We start from the raw sequence: 14,956 nt of genomic DNA on the forward strand, positions 1-14,956 counted from the left end.
CTCTCTCTCTCTCTCTCTCTCTCTCCTCTATCACTTTCTCTCGTCCTGTCCCCGGTCGCTATCTCCAGCACTTCCTCCGTCGCATCCCGCTACCTGCGCCAATCAGTCCCAATCTACCTCTTTTTTATCTCCCCCATCTCCAAATCTCTTCCCCCCTGCCTCCCTCTATCACTGCAGACGTTTTAAAAAGCCCATTGTTTTCACGTGTATCAGCACATCTCGCCGTAACCATGTATCTTTTTCAGAGCCCTCTCTCTCTCTCTCTCTCTCTCTCTCTCTCTCTGTCTTCTCGTTACGCGCCGTGTGCCCAAAGTGTTATTTCATTTATGGCAGGGCTCTTTTAGCCTACACGCGCCACATTCCCTGTATTATAGCTAATACGCACGGCAAACACCTTTTTTACTCTCCCATATTTCTCTCCCTCCTTTTCTCACCCCTTGCTCCCTTTTTTTTCTTCTTTCGGAGCCCCTCCTGAGACAGCAGCCTGTTATTTCCACTGCCCCCCCACCCACCTCCTCTCTTTTTCTTTTTTTTTCACTCCTTCTCTCCCTCTCCAGGGTGAAGGAAAGAGTGAGGAGTGAGAGAGGGATAGGAGCAGGAGAGAGGTGTTGTCCAGACCAGAAGGGGCCTCTGAAAATTGTTGCATAGAAACAGTGAGCGGACACACACACACACCACAGGACATTAACACAGACACACGTTCGAAGGGTGTGTGTCTGTGTCTGTGTCTGTGTGTGTGTGGGGGGGGGGGGATGCAGTTGATGGGGTCAAAATGGCAGACACACACACACACACAGACACACAACATGCACATGGATGCGCACGCGCTCCTAGAAAAACACGCTGCCGCACTGAAGGAAACACACTCCGATACATGCAGGTACACAACAGTCGGCTGTACACACATCGACATGATTTCTCACACTCTCTGTAGGTTTCACACAGACACACACACACACACACACACAAACACACACAGAGGCAGTCTGGAAACACTCGGTCAGGTGCAGTAAAGCGTGGCCTACTATTGCGAAGGGCAAGAATGAGTTTCCAGTCATCACAGAGGGACACTTGATGCATCATACTGTACACATACTGTATATCAAAAGGGAGTCAATGGGTGCACGGGTGTCAGGTCTGTTTGGAGCGATGAGGAGGGTGTAACCTTCATCAAATTAATATGCGAAACAAGCAGAAATGAAATCTTTCCATCCCGTATTCTACCATTTTTTTTCACCCGTGCTGATGGCACTGATGGCACTGACTGATTGTCGCTCTTTTAATTACGTCATTTTGTTGTGGCCATGGGTGTACATTCCAGGGAGTACAGGGGGGACACGACCCCTTCATCCTTGGAAAAGGATGTCGCTCCAACAATATATAACTGCAAACAAAAACATGTATATTCAAACATTTTTGGATTTTTGCCCTTGGTTCCCGCCTACGTTAACATTTTTGTACTTTCAGTTCCATTGTCTTAAAGATTTTTGAATGGGTTCTCCGCTAGATTGCCTGGAATATTGTGAGGTTAACACAAGCTTAAAGGGGAAATATGTGGAAATTTTAGTAGATATCTACTGAAGTGTAGCCTGTATGGAGTGATAGCTGCATGGCTAACCAAGCGAACTAGCTAATGGCAACTATAGTTAGCAGCAGTTAGTGGTTGATTGTTTCATATTGCACCTTTAAGATATGTTCATGTTTAGTTCTACAACATAAAATAAGTCAATTGATACCCATTTTTGTAATTCAAAAGCACTTTAAAAGGTAGTCACTTGCTAGTAAGTGGCTAAATGAGACTAAAAAAGTTGTCAGGGACAGTAAACGTCATCAACACAATGACTCATCTACACACTAGATCGTCTTCACAGGCAGACTTTAGTTGCAAACTGTTCTAACTTTAACTTTACAACTTTTAGACTAATCAGCTTATAGTATAGTGTAGTAGGAAGCTTTCATTTACGCCTCAAAAATCATAAACAAGTATCATATCAGTAGTATCATAAACTTGTGTATCATAAACTTGTGTTTTCTGCAATAATCCAAAATCCAATTGAAAAATTTAACCAGGAAGCCAGGGTGATGCTAACTTCCTGGGTTTAAAACACTTTCTATTGTAAAATATCTGATAGTAAAGAATCTTATTAAATGGGGATCTGTGGTTCTTCAAGTCCTTGACACGAAAAGGTTTGAGACACCTGAATGCATATCTCAGCTCGTTCACATCTCAGCAGTTGGATGAAGACTGGCAAGAGTTCCCATGTTCGTTCACCGATTTCCTGAGAATTTGGTTAGAATTTTCTCTGCATTTGGGTGGAAACCTGGCTACAGACGCACACAAACAAAGGGAGGGCGAGAGAGTAGAGGGGAAAAGGAAGAAAGCGCTTTTGAGTCTGGGTGTGAGATTAGGAGACCCTCATTCACAGACATACACTCATGGTGTGGTTTGAAAATAATTAGTGGTGGGCCTTGTACGCGCACACTCGCACACTCATGCACATATACACACAGAGTTGCCAGTCCGGTGGTGGGCCTACACAGACAAACAAACACCCTCTAAATGATGAGGGCCTGGTGGCAGTGAGTGGGTGGCAGAGTTGTTGTGGTTAAAAAGGGTCATACTCTGTTTTCTCGGGTCAACAGTAGAGAAGAAAAGCAGCCGAAGGAGGAGAGCAGGGGAAGGAGGGGAGGAAATAGATGAGTGCGGTTGGACGTAGGGAGATATTGACACACTCGCTCTTTTTAATTTCCCACATCAAAGGGCCGTTTGAAGACACAGCTGGGGAGAGAAGAAAAGAAAAAGTGAAGTTAGTCACTCTCCCTCGTTCCCTCTCCGGGCTGCCTCTCATGATGGGGGTCTCCTGGGTGGTTCTGAAGCACACAGTCTTCTGTTAGGCCGTCCGCCAGCGCTGATCAGTCACACACCATGACACCGGATGGGTGCCCTTTAAGTGTGTGAGTGTGCGAGTGTGTGTGTGCGCACGTGCATAGATGTCAGCGCGCAAAGCGAGAGAAGTTATGTATCTTTGTTTAGACCTTTGTTTTTGAGTGTGAGAAAGCGAGCACTGGCGCATGGCTGTTGGAAAAGGGGGAATCCAGGGTTTGTGTAAATGGGTGTGCGTACAGTATATGTGTGTAATTATGGGTATGTGGTGGTATAAGTGCGGTGTCTGTATATCGTGCATGAGCATCGGTGTTTGTGTGTGCGTCTGCATGTGTTTGTGTGTGGCCTTCATATGCTACCCATTACATCACCAATCTGTGTAAACCACCATAGGAGGAGAAACAGAGTGAGACACTCAGACTACGACCTCAAAGACATCAGAGAGGAAGGGGAACCTGTGACAGGGCCTGCGAGGCCTCGCTGCCAGACAAACTTTACTCACACAAGCTTCACTCAATTCGCTCATGCTTTACACCGGGTTTCCTGTGCGTCCATGGCATGTATTCACACATTATTACGCAGGCTTCAAATCATTTGAATGCCTCACACTCTTTGCTCACCTTTTGCCGGGCTGTTAATCCACACAGTCGCGTGATTCATCGCCTTTTGCCACTTTAAAAAGTTTGATTTAGGGAGCTCCAGAGTGCGCACTAGTGTAATATTCTTTCATAGTTTATTTATCCGGCATGGAAGAGCTTGTGCAAGAACAGGTTTTTTTTTATGTTGGGGATTTTTTTTTCATTGTTTATTTAACTGCGATTAGTGTTGTAGTTTGATTATGGGAACAAATACCAAATCAGCCCATTCTGTTCATGTGGATTTTCCCATAGTTGTTTGTTACCGGGGGTGATTTCCACGTCCAGGTGGATGATAAAGTAGTCTTGTGGGTTTTAGGGTTTAGTCTCATGTTCTGCTTACCTTTGAGCGTCATATATAAACAGAGCAAATGTTGGCTGTGACGCAACACTGCTCCAATGGTAAAAGGGATTATGGGAGAAGCAGTAGTTCATAATTTTTATGTTGCACCCTCATTTCCTCCAGGGGATTCCAGCAGGACCTGAGTCAACAAACGCGACGATTAGTTTCAAAGGGAAAACCAAAGGTCCGACCTATTACTGTTAATATTTACTCTCCTATAACAGGACACTTTCAAGTTTCCCCATGACCTCCTCCACCTCCTCTCTTCTTCCTCTCTACTCCGTCATTCTGTCCGCCATTCATCCTCTCCAGCTCACTGCCAAGTGTGTGATTCCGGCAGGGCAGGGTATCCTATCTGGCAGTGGAGGAATGTAACTAAGTACATTTACTCAGGACCGTGCTTGAGCACAATTTTGAAGTACTTTTACTGAACTTGTGCATTAACATCTGTGCATTTCCACGTCTACTCCACTACATATCAGAGGGAACTATTGCACCTCTTGATGCAATTATGAGACAGCTTGAGTTCAATTTTTTGTATTTAAACATTGAGGTTATATATTATGATGTTTTGTCAGAACATTAACAACCCAGAGCTAAAACAAGTTCATGGACATTAAATTCATTGGCAACTTCTTTGATCATTCAGTCAAAGTTCCCTTTTATTTATTTTGCTCAGTTTGATTTTGACAAACAAGCATTGTGAAGGTATCGCTTTGGGCTCTGGGAAGCTGTAGCTGCACGTCTTACTACTTCTGCCAAGCAAACATTGATGAATAGAGATAATAATCAGAGCTGGTGATAGTCTTGCTCGTGCCCAGGACAAGATAATCTCTGAATGTCAAAGGCATATTATTTTAAGGGTTAAAGGGGCTTTCTGGGCTCTTTTGGACCCCCCCCCCCCCCAAAAAAAAAAGACTCAGGAACTGGGACAACTGACCCCGGTGTTTCCTCCTGGCAGCTGCCCTGATCACTAGTTGAAGTCCTATACAAAACAGTATAAATGAGCTCTGCTTCAGCCAACTACAACAGTAAAATCTTACTTTCACGTTAATGCATGACTAACTTGTATGGCAAGTAGAGTGCATACCTCTGCCAATGCCCAACAGTCGCCTTTAATTCAATCAAGTCAATCCAATATTAATAGCTATAGTCCTGTGTCACTCTCAGGCGCCTGATTTTTTTCATCTTGATCCATAAATGATTCCCAGAGAAATCAGTTTTTGGATCTGTCCCTTCTGGATCTGCACCAAAAATAAAAGATGTCAAGGTTTTGTAGTTATATCCTCTTGCTCTCCTGTGTTCCTGTGCCAGTTCCCCAGCCCGATTACCCCACCCCACACACACACACACACACACACACACACACAGACACACCTGTCTCACATCAACCTTGTCGGCACTGCCCTGTTCCCAGTGTCTCTCTACCTGCACCTCATCATCTTGTTAGTTTAGGTTGCATTTAAGCCTGTGTTTTTCTCTCACTCTTTGTTGGTTTGTCTGTTTTCATCCATGTGTCTCCTGTCCTGCTGCGCCTGTTTGCGCCTTGTAATCGTTCTTCTGGGACCCATCCTCTATCCAGATTTCGTGGAAATCGTTTCTGTAGGTTTTTGTGTCATCCTGCTGATAAACCGACAAACAACCGGACACAGCTGAAAACATAACCTCCTCGGCTGAGGTACTGTCACTCTAATGATATTATATGTAATAGTATAACAGTCACAGGGGACATATTTCTGCATTGAGTACTTTTACTTTTGATACTTATATATTTCCTTTACATACTTAAATAACAACATTTTGTATGCAGGATTTCATGTTTTACATTCTGGCATTAGTACTTTTTTACTTTAGTAAAGGATCTGAATACTTTCTCCGACACTGCTATCTGGGGAGTCGTTATGGTAACCCTTGCCCTAACTCGGTACCCACCACCATCATCACCCCCCTCCCTTCTCCCTCCTCCTGCCAGCTTACTTCAACCTACGTCAGAGAGCGAGTGAGTGTGTTAAAAGTTCAGGGGGGGTTTGGTTTGGAGAAATAGTGACACACAGGAGGGGGCTGCAGTCATTGGGCAATAAAGTGACGTCTCTGACTCTCTCTTTCTCACTGTCAGGGATCAATGTTAAGGCTCTGTTGTCTTCTTTCAAATGGATATATGACCAGAGACCCTCCTCTCGAGCCCCCCTCCACCTCCCCTCCACTGGCGAGTCTTTAGTTGAGAAAGCTCCCCGTGGACGTGATTTACTAATTATGCGTGTCAATTGCTCTCTTCCTTTTTCATGTGAGCTGGCCACTTGAGGCAGATATGGCTGTTGCGCATCTGTTGCTTTGCCTTTTTATTAGACCATTAAAGTGGGACATTAACCAGCATCATTATTGCAGGTTTCCTCCGCTGGCTCAGCTCACGGAGCCGAGCAAAGGGCAGGATGCAGGGATGAAAGGGAGAGCGTGAGGCAAACGTCTCTCCCGGCAGAAACTGGGGGAGCAAAATGTTTAAATCAGCTCTCTATTAAAACACACGTTTACGAGGCTCATTCTGTTTGGAAACCAAACTTTATGGTATGTGACAAAACACAGTGTACGTGTGTGTATGCATGTGTGTGTACGCATGTGTGTGTGTGTGCATCTGTAACAGCGAGAGTCAGCCGGAACCCTCTCCCTCTCCGACTCTACATTGCTCACCTGCTCACGTTCTCCTCTCAAGCCGTCCAAGAGGTTTTGCGTCTGCCAGTGAGGAAATCTCTGAATGAACTAGTTGAAGCAATAGGTCACAGACAGAGTGTGAGAAGGAGAGGAGGAAGGAGGTGGAGGAGGAGGAGGAGGAGGGGGTTTCAGCGGGAAGCAAGCAACCCACGCAAAAAGGAACTTTTTACTGTGCAAACACTCTTTCCATCTACCCTGCTTGCTCCCTCCATCTCAGACTGGTGTTAACACACTGGAGAGCCCAGGCCTGTCTCAGAGCTCCCGCTCTCTCCTCCGCTTCTCCCTCCCGCTCCTCTCACCGCCATTCTCAGTCGCCCTAAACATTCTTTCCTCCCCTGTCATTGCGTGTCCTGTCTGCATCCCTCTCTCTCCCCATCTCTTCCTCCTTTCAAAGTGCTTCCCCCTCAGCTCCCTCTTACTTTCTCTTTCACACACTCACTCGTTTCCACTTCACATCCTGGTCTCTGTTTTTCCTCCGGTGCAGTCTGGTGCACAGCAGGATCAATGAAATGCAAACAGTACAAGCTTTAAACTACCAGAGCGTATGTATTCAAGCATGTGCGCGTAAACAGTGGTTTATTTTTATCACCTGGCAGCAATATCTCTGCACCAGTGAGCCTGTAGAGAACTTTTTTAAAATAAAAGTTAAAGGAAGAAAAGAGAGCAGGATGACAGTGTAGGTGCTATTTTTGGTGCATTCCTCAGCGTGCAGAATAGTTATCCAGGAGACATTGCTTGTGCATTCTCTGCCCCTTTGTCAGGCTTTCACCGTTTCTGTGGTGAGTTACTACATCTGTGTGTGTCTGTGAGTGATGTATGCTGTATCAGAGCTGACCACTACTCGCCGGCGCGCCGTGCGTCTGCGTCAGCCACACACTGAGTCTGTTGTCGTGTTATTCTACGGAAGCTGAGAGCTGCTGACAAACTCTCAGGGGGGAAAAGGGGGGAGGCTGTGTGTGTGCGTGTGTGAGTGTGTGTAAGGGGGGCAGCGGGGCTGGGGAGAGACGACGAGGAAAGAGTGAGGGGAGTGGGAAGACAAAAGGAAGAGGACTTGTGTGACGTCGCAGTTGGCCCTGCAGCATGACTTGTCAACGTAAGGTGACCTCAGTCACATGGGGGGGGGGGAGAGGATGCCCTTTTGCAGACAGATGGACACACACACACACAACTTCGCAGAAACACACATATGCTTACGTCTGTTAGACAGTTCACTCCAGCATTTAAAGCAATTTATAACCCGCTACCCTCTTTAACCTGACGTGGCCTGCTCGTTTTCTGTGAATGCTGACGCACATCAGGCCCCTCCATCACGGGCCATTGATTAAATTAGCGCTCGTTACGCGATGACAATCATAAATCAACCTCCCACAACAATGATAGCAGATAACACAACTTATAACAGAACGCACGGCTAGCTGTATTGATTCTACCGCCCGTTCCACTGACCACTTCCTGTGCGTCAGCCATGTAGAGTGTGTAAATTTCATCATAACTGTGAGCAAACACAGGAAAGGAAATTTCATATCCGCACGTTGTCACTGTTTATGTTTTGAACTAACGTACGGATGTGGATTGTGCAGCTGAGCACAACAGCTTGGAGGCTGGGCGCATTTGAAAGTGTTTGTAAATCAAAAAGACTTCTCTCCTCCACATTCAGTAGGCTGCGCTTTGACCGCACAGGGAGGGGAGGCCGACCTCAAGTTCACTGAAATGTCAGCGTTGGTTTTGAAGTGACTTCGGCACAGAAGATCCACTGTCTTCCTCTTTTAGATTGAAATTTCTGCAGCTGTTGTCGTATCACCAGAAAACATTTACTGTAAATGTTTATATAAACCGTGAACTATCTTTCCCTCATACTTCTTGGACACGCTATCTTATCTCTGGACTAGTAAGTGAAAGATATGGAAGTAATGTGTTTGCGTGCATTCTTCCTAACCACCATTATCAGTATCTCCGGCTGACAAGTCTGAGTCTGACGGCCATATTTTACTTGCACATCCGCACGACCTGTCACATCCCCAACGTCTCTCCAGTTTGACTTTTCTTAACCTTTTCTTTTTCATTGTGGGATTTTACAAAAGCTTTGTTTAGTGTGCAGTTAGAGAACCGCCGTGATCCTTGGAGGGCTGTGACTAAGAGGAATGACATGAAAGTTATTCTAATCTCTCTTTTCTTGTTCCCAATGTTTGTGTGCACTTTGACCCCCTGCTGTGCCCAATTAGCCACAAACTGCTCTGTCGGGAGATGTCTGAACGCCTTACATGTCTTCTTTTATCAATAACAGTCCATGAGTCAAGGACTTAGAAATGAAAGCTATCCAGAATTTTCTATTTTTGGCACGGAGTTCACACACATTGCCGTTACGCCCCCGCCGCCACTGTCTTTTTATGTCTCCCCCTCCCTTTTTCTCCCTGGCTCCTCATCGTCTTTCTCTTCATCAATCACACTGTCCATTCTCATCAGAAGGTCACTGCTGGATGTATGAATGGTGTCAGTTCCCCTCAGCGTCTGCCTTGTATTACAGACGCCCTCGCATCAGGCCGGACCCCCAGTAGTGCCGGGAAGCATGCTAGGAATGCAAGGAATGGCGCAGTGAACGATAAGAAGGAAATTCCCCGCAGCAGACCGGACTAAATGCCCAGAAACAACTCGCTCATGGACAATCACCAGGGAGAAATGAAAGGGATGACGACAAAGAGTGGGACAGGAGGGGATGGGACAGGATGCCTGGACAGACATAGGTCTAGGGTTGGGACAAAGACAATAAACACGGTGACAGCGGCTATCCTTGGAAGCTAGGAGTGATGACGAGGACGGTTGATGCATCAAGAGAGAAGAGAATAGAGATGGGATAGGTTGGGATGATTGGATGGATGTTGGCAAGATGGTCATGGAGAAAAAAAGAGCCAATGAGCCGCTAGAAAACACAAAGTGATGCTATGGAAGAGAAAGATAGTGATGGCGAAGATGTAAAACAGGTGTTGGGCGAGAACGAGGGCGGGACAGGAAGAGGGCAAAGATTAGGAGCATGTCACAGGAAAGGTGACCCCCTTTAATCAGTCCCTTGATTGGGTGACAGTGAGAAGGAAGAGGCGGACACACACACACACACACACACACACACACACACACACACACACACCTCAAAGGAGGACTTGTGCAGGGTGAATCCCTGGTTTTGACTGACAGCACCTCTTTATGACTCAGTGACCAAGCTTTTCTACTGTCGCCCACACTGTGCCATCTGCGGAGGCTTTCAACCTCAGTTTGAATAGCGAGGATGGCATTGCCAAACCCTGATCCAGATTAGCCTGCCCTCTGTAGTGGCCCACTAAATCTGACCTTACATCAGTGTCTATGCTAACACGCCAAATCTACTACATCCCCTTCTGCCTGGCTGCCGGTGCTGATTCTGGGGGCAGCGAGTCTGTAATTGTTTTGAGCTGCTAAATTGCACCAGGAGGGATTGGATTACCTACCACCAGGGTAGTTCCCCCTGTTTCCCCTGGATTACATCAGCGTTCAGACTCCTTCATCTGTGAGTAAGCACATACCTCACAGTCACACAGGAGGCCAGAAACATGCTGAATGCGTTACAACAGAAAGGTGGATAATGGGGTGTATGGAGGAGGGCAGGAAGTGTAAACAGTCCTTCCTGTACACGGTCTACTATTCATCTTCATATGAAAGATAAGACGCGATGATGATCTAGTTTCTGTTTATGCGTATGCTGGTGTGCTCATTGTTCCTATCTGGCCAAAACCCAGTTCTTTCTGTATTCAGATCATAAATAATGAACAGCCTAAGAAGGAAATGAAACATTATCCGTCTAAAACTCCCCAGGGTGTGTTATCTTGTGTGACAGTGATTCATTCCTGTAATATCACGATCACAGCATAGGTCTCGGCCAATTACAACAACAAAAATTGAGATAGATAAACCATATTCCGACCACAATCTGGGCTTCTTTTCTCCAGAGATGCATATTAATTAATCTTCAAAGTAAAAAAGGATTCTTGCATGACAAAGCAAGTCCTCTAAGCCGCCGCTCGGAGAACATTTCCCCAGGTCAGATCAACATGGACATAGTGAGTGCAGAACAGTGCGATGAGGGGCCAATACAGGAGGCTGTATTTGTGCTTCATGGTGTGGTTGTACAGAACAAATTAGGGGGTCAGAATTCAATCCGGTGAACAGTTCTTTTAGGTCAAAACCTCATCTAATGATTCCGTGCGGTTCCACTGGCTTTTCGACCTGTCCTAAACAGCTGACACAAGACAGATAGGTGGGTGTGTGAGTCTTGAGGTGAGCCAGTGAAAGGCACAGGGCAGACAAGGAGAGGTAACTCTGTTTTTTTGGTAGCTCCATTAAAACGCACCCCTGGGAGGTTTGGACGACTGACAGCTGAGGTGGAGTCCGGGGCAGCCAAGCGGGAGGGAGAGTGTTTTCATGTGTTTACGTGTGTGTTTTCCTTCACTACTGGGGCTTATATATACGGCTGCAGGGCTGTCTCTCAGATCCGCAGCGGAGTGTGAGGGGGGTTCACTCAGGGGTATAGGAACAAGCCTTGGGGACGACCTGTGGAACACCCCCATTATCCTCCAGGGAGCGATGCTTTTGAGGTGCGGTCCCCCACCACCCTTCACCTCCAATGTGCCGAATCAGTGGAAGGCAGAAACCCGGAGAGTATCCCTGACACTAATATGGAAAAAAGCCTGTTTGGAGCGAATATAAGGGCAAATATTATTCTTCCTGAGCGTAACCACGGCGAGCACCTCTGACCTGGCAGTGAAAGTGCTGAAACAAAAAGCCCAAAGACTTTTTCTGCCTCATCAAAGGAGAGCTGCATAAAATAAACACGGCCATCAGATTACCACGCTGAACACGGGGCCGCGTTAGCCCGCGCCGGCCGCCCTGCCGCCCAACCCCATAGCTCTATGGGAGTTAAGTGTGGGGTCCGCTCAGTCAACACCATGACGCAAAATGGAACAAGCCTCTGACAGAAGCCCCAGGCTGATGGAATAAGGCCCCTACCCACAGGCCCACAGGCCCCCCGGCCCGAGAGAAACATACCGAGCAAGAACGACAGTGAGAGAGGCAGGAAAACAGGAGGTAAGAAGAGGAAGGAGTGAAAGGGTCGGACATTTTGGAAAAGAGGAAAAGACCACCAGTCCCAAATTGGTGGCACTGGCCCCGTCCCAAAGTGTGCGCACACATAAACACTGCTGCTCCGGAGAACCAGCTGCAGCAGCAGCGGCAGCAGGTCAGGACAGACAGCCGCCAGTGGAGAGAAGGCCGGGGCAGGGCAGGGCAGGGCAAGGCAGGGTACGGCGGTTGGTGGTGGTGGTGGTTGTAGCTGCCAGTGAGACTGTGAGGCTTAGCCGGCTACGCGTACTAACAGTGGACAGCCTCAGCACGGTGGATCTGACCTCACAGGGCTTCTTTTATATCCCTGCGTGTGCCTGTGTGCATTTGTGTGTAGGGGCATGCACCAAAAAAAAAAAAAAAAAAGAGAGAGAAGTTTGTGTGTTAATGTGTGCGTTTCACGTTCGGGTGACGTAATCAGGAGAAAACACATTACCCCTTGAGGAGGACCAAGGCTTTTCTCTTGGCCTTTTGGTGATCTCACTGAGGCCCCGCTGTCCATTTCATCCAGCTAAACTCTGCAGCCACAGTTCATCGTCTGTGTGCATCTTACTGATTCCCCTCTGACCTTCTCACCACTCGTCTCAAACCTCTTGCAGATTCCTACACCCCCAGTTTGTCTGGGTCCTAACAGAGATTCCCCCGCTCCTGCTCCCGTTTCCTTATCCACTAGTCATGTAAAACATTCCACTTCTACATTTGCTTCAGAATGTAGCTGACTCTCTGGTGTCTCATACAGCCAGGTTCTCAAATATTTTCAGTCTGAGACAGATAATTTAAAAATGTTGCTTTATTTCTTAGGAGCTTCACTCTTTAAGATAATATTTGTCCCTCTGCCGTTTAAGACCAGGATGAAAAAACACAGTTTAGGTTCCCACTGGTATAAGAAGGGTGGTACTAAAGTACTGAAAGTCATACAAAAGTAAAGATTTTGTAAAATAAAATATTACTTTGGTAAAAGTCTTACATCTGAATAGTAACTTAAGTAAGTAAAAGTCATAAAGTAACTTACATTAAAATATACTTGAATATCAAAAGCACAAGTAAAATTGAAGCATGTAATCTGTAAAGTTACTAGTAACTAAAGTTAGAAAATGAATGTAGTGCAGTAACAAGTACAACATTTGCCTCCAAAGTTTTGTAGTGGAAGTTTAGAAGCTGCAGAAAATGGAAAAATGAAACCGCGTCAATACTGTACGTAAGTACTGTACTTGAGTAAATGTACTTAGTTACTTCCATCAGTGGAAATGCTGACAGTGAACTCAACAAAGTTCTTTGTGTAACTGAGATGATTAAAAAACGTTTCTCCTGTATTTCACTTATTTTCAACCATGTTATCCACATGTATCAGTGTTTTTAACATGGAAAGTAACTAAGTAAATTTACTCGAGTACTGTACCAGTACAATTTTAAGGTGCTTTACTTGAGCATCCATTTTATGCAATTTTATATTTCCACCCCACTACATCTCAGAGGTTAATATTGTACTTTTTACTCCAGTATATTTGTCTGTCAGCTCCAGTTACCAGTTACTTTACAGATTACCTTCCTTTCCCGTCAAAACCACCTATCTCCAGATGTGCTGATGTTGAGTGTTTGTGACAAACTGACTGTTATAAAAAGCACCCAAAAGTCGTACTGAGTAAAAGTCTTAAAGTATCTTATGTTAATGTATGCAAGTATCAAAAGTACATGGAAAAGTAACTGATACATATTTGTAATACGTGCGTATACTACTGGTCGACTGATTATCGAATCTATGTATTTTTATTTGATTGCAGATGAAAAAAATTATTTTAAAAGGCTCTACTAAACTTATCAAATATATGTAGCAGAGTAACATTCATTAGATCAAGCTCAGAAAATGGAAATACTCGCCTATAATACCTGAGTAAATGTACTTAGTTACATTTCATCACTGGGTATAAGAAACCAGATCCCGTAACCTTTGGCAGCGATGACTTCTTTGGACCGAAACCCTCACACTTTCCCCTCCAGCTCCCTGATAGAACGCGTCTCACAGCCTGCATCAGTGGCCCTACAGTCATCACACTCTGCCCTTTCCCCCGAGTGTATGGCTTGAAAACCCTCCTTATACTGCGGGCTGTAGGATGACGCAGGGCCCAGGTAAAGTGTTACCAGATCACAAATAGATACAGAGGCTGCGCCAGGTTGTAGCTGTTAGTGTTAAGTGTGAGAGCCATGGGCCCTTTTCTGGTTCCTGAAAATGACTCCTGTGTGTAACAACAGTGAGCACAATCACTGTGGTCCACCGGGCCTCACACCGGCAGCATTGCATTACCGCACTTGCCTCCCTACTGTTCCTCCTTTTCTTTTCATCCTTCTCTCTTTTCTCCTCTGACTCAGCCGTTTTGTAGGAAACTCCGTGTCTTTGAAGAGGGGAAGAATCTTTCATTACTCGACAGCAGGGAGAGAGGAGGAGATGATAGGGAGAGAATAACTGCCCCATTGTCCTCGATCACACACACCCCTCCATCCACCGATGATAATTGGGTCGGGGCTAATTACAGAGAGCTGCTACAACAGGTGTGGGACTCCGCACCTGGGTAAAGAAGCCGACTTAGCGAGCGTGTTTGTGTGAGGGGAGACAGTGAAAAAGACGATTGTATGACTACGAAATTCTGGTGAAAGTGTGTATGACTTTTTGTCTGTGTCAGTGATCGAGATCACAGAAAACAGAGTGTGCGTCACGCGCTTACTAAACCCTACATGTTACTTAATCGCACTCAGACATTGGTCACCGTACTGTATCAAAGACTACTGTAATATCATACAATCAGCGTGGACCTTTACCAGTCTGAACCCCATCTGTGGTTAATTATAAAGCTACAGACTACATCTGTTTGACATTACTGGCAAGTTGAAATTAGCACACAAACACAGCCTCACTCTCACTCATACACCACACACTGAATTTCAAATGAGACTGATTACAATCACCTAATTGATAAGTGTGACCACAGGGAGTCTCTTCTCATGATTCATAATCTATAACTGGTCTTTCTCAATGGCTTGTTTTTTTTTACGTCAGCACAGTATGAAATTGGGGAGACAGAACCAGAGGCAACAGTGATGATGTAAGCAGGGGTCTCTCACGGGACCGATGTGTTGTTTTTCAGCTTTTTACTGTAAAGGAGTTCTTCTGAGAAGCTGACCGGAAGAAAGGAAGCCGTTTGGCCAGACGCCAGAGGAGGAGCATGATAACTTCAGTTTGTGGAGACG

At 45.8% G+C, this 14,956-nt stretch overlaps 1 long non-coding RNA gene across 2 annotated transcripts in view; it reads left to right on the forward strand.

Annotated features, from left to right (window-relative positions):
* The window catches only part of LOC115567270 (uncharacterized), a 50,066-nt gene that overhangs the window by 26,256 nt on the left and 8,854 nt on the right, over positions 1 to 14,956 (forward strand). The window lies entirely within an intron of this gene.

Source organism: Sparus aurata, chromosome 17 (genome assembly GCF_900880675.1).
Source record: "Sparus aurata chromosome 17, fSpaAur1.1, whole genome shotgun sequence".
Taxonomy (NCBI): domain Eukaryota; kingdom Metazoa; phylum Chordata; class Actinopteri; order Spariformes; family Sparidae; genus Sparus; species Sparus aurata.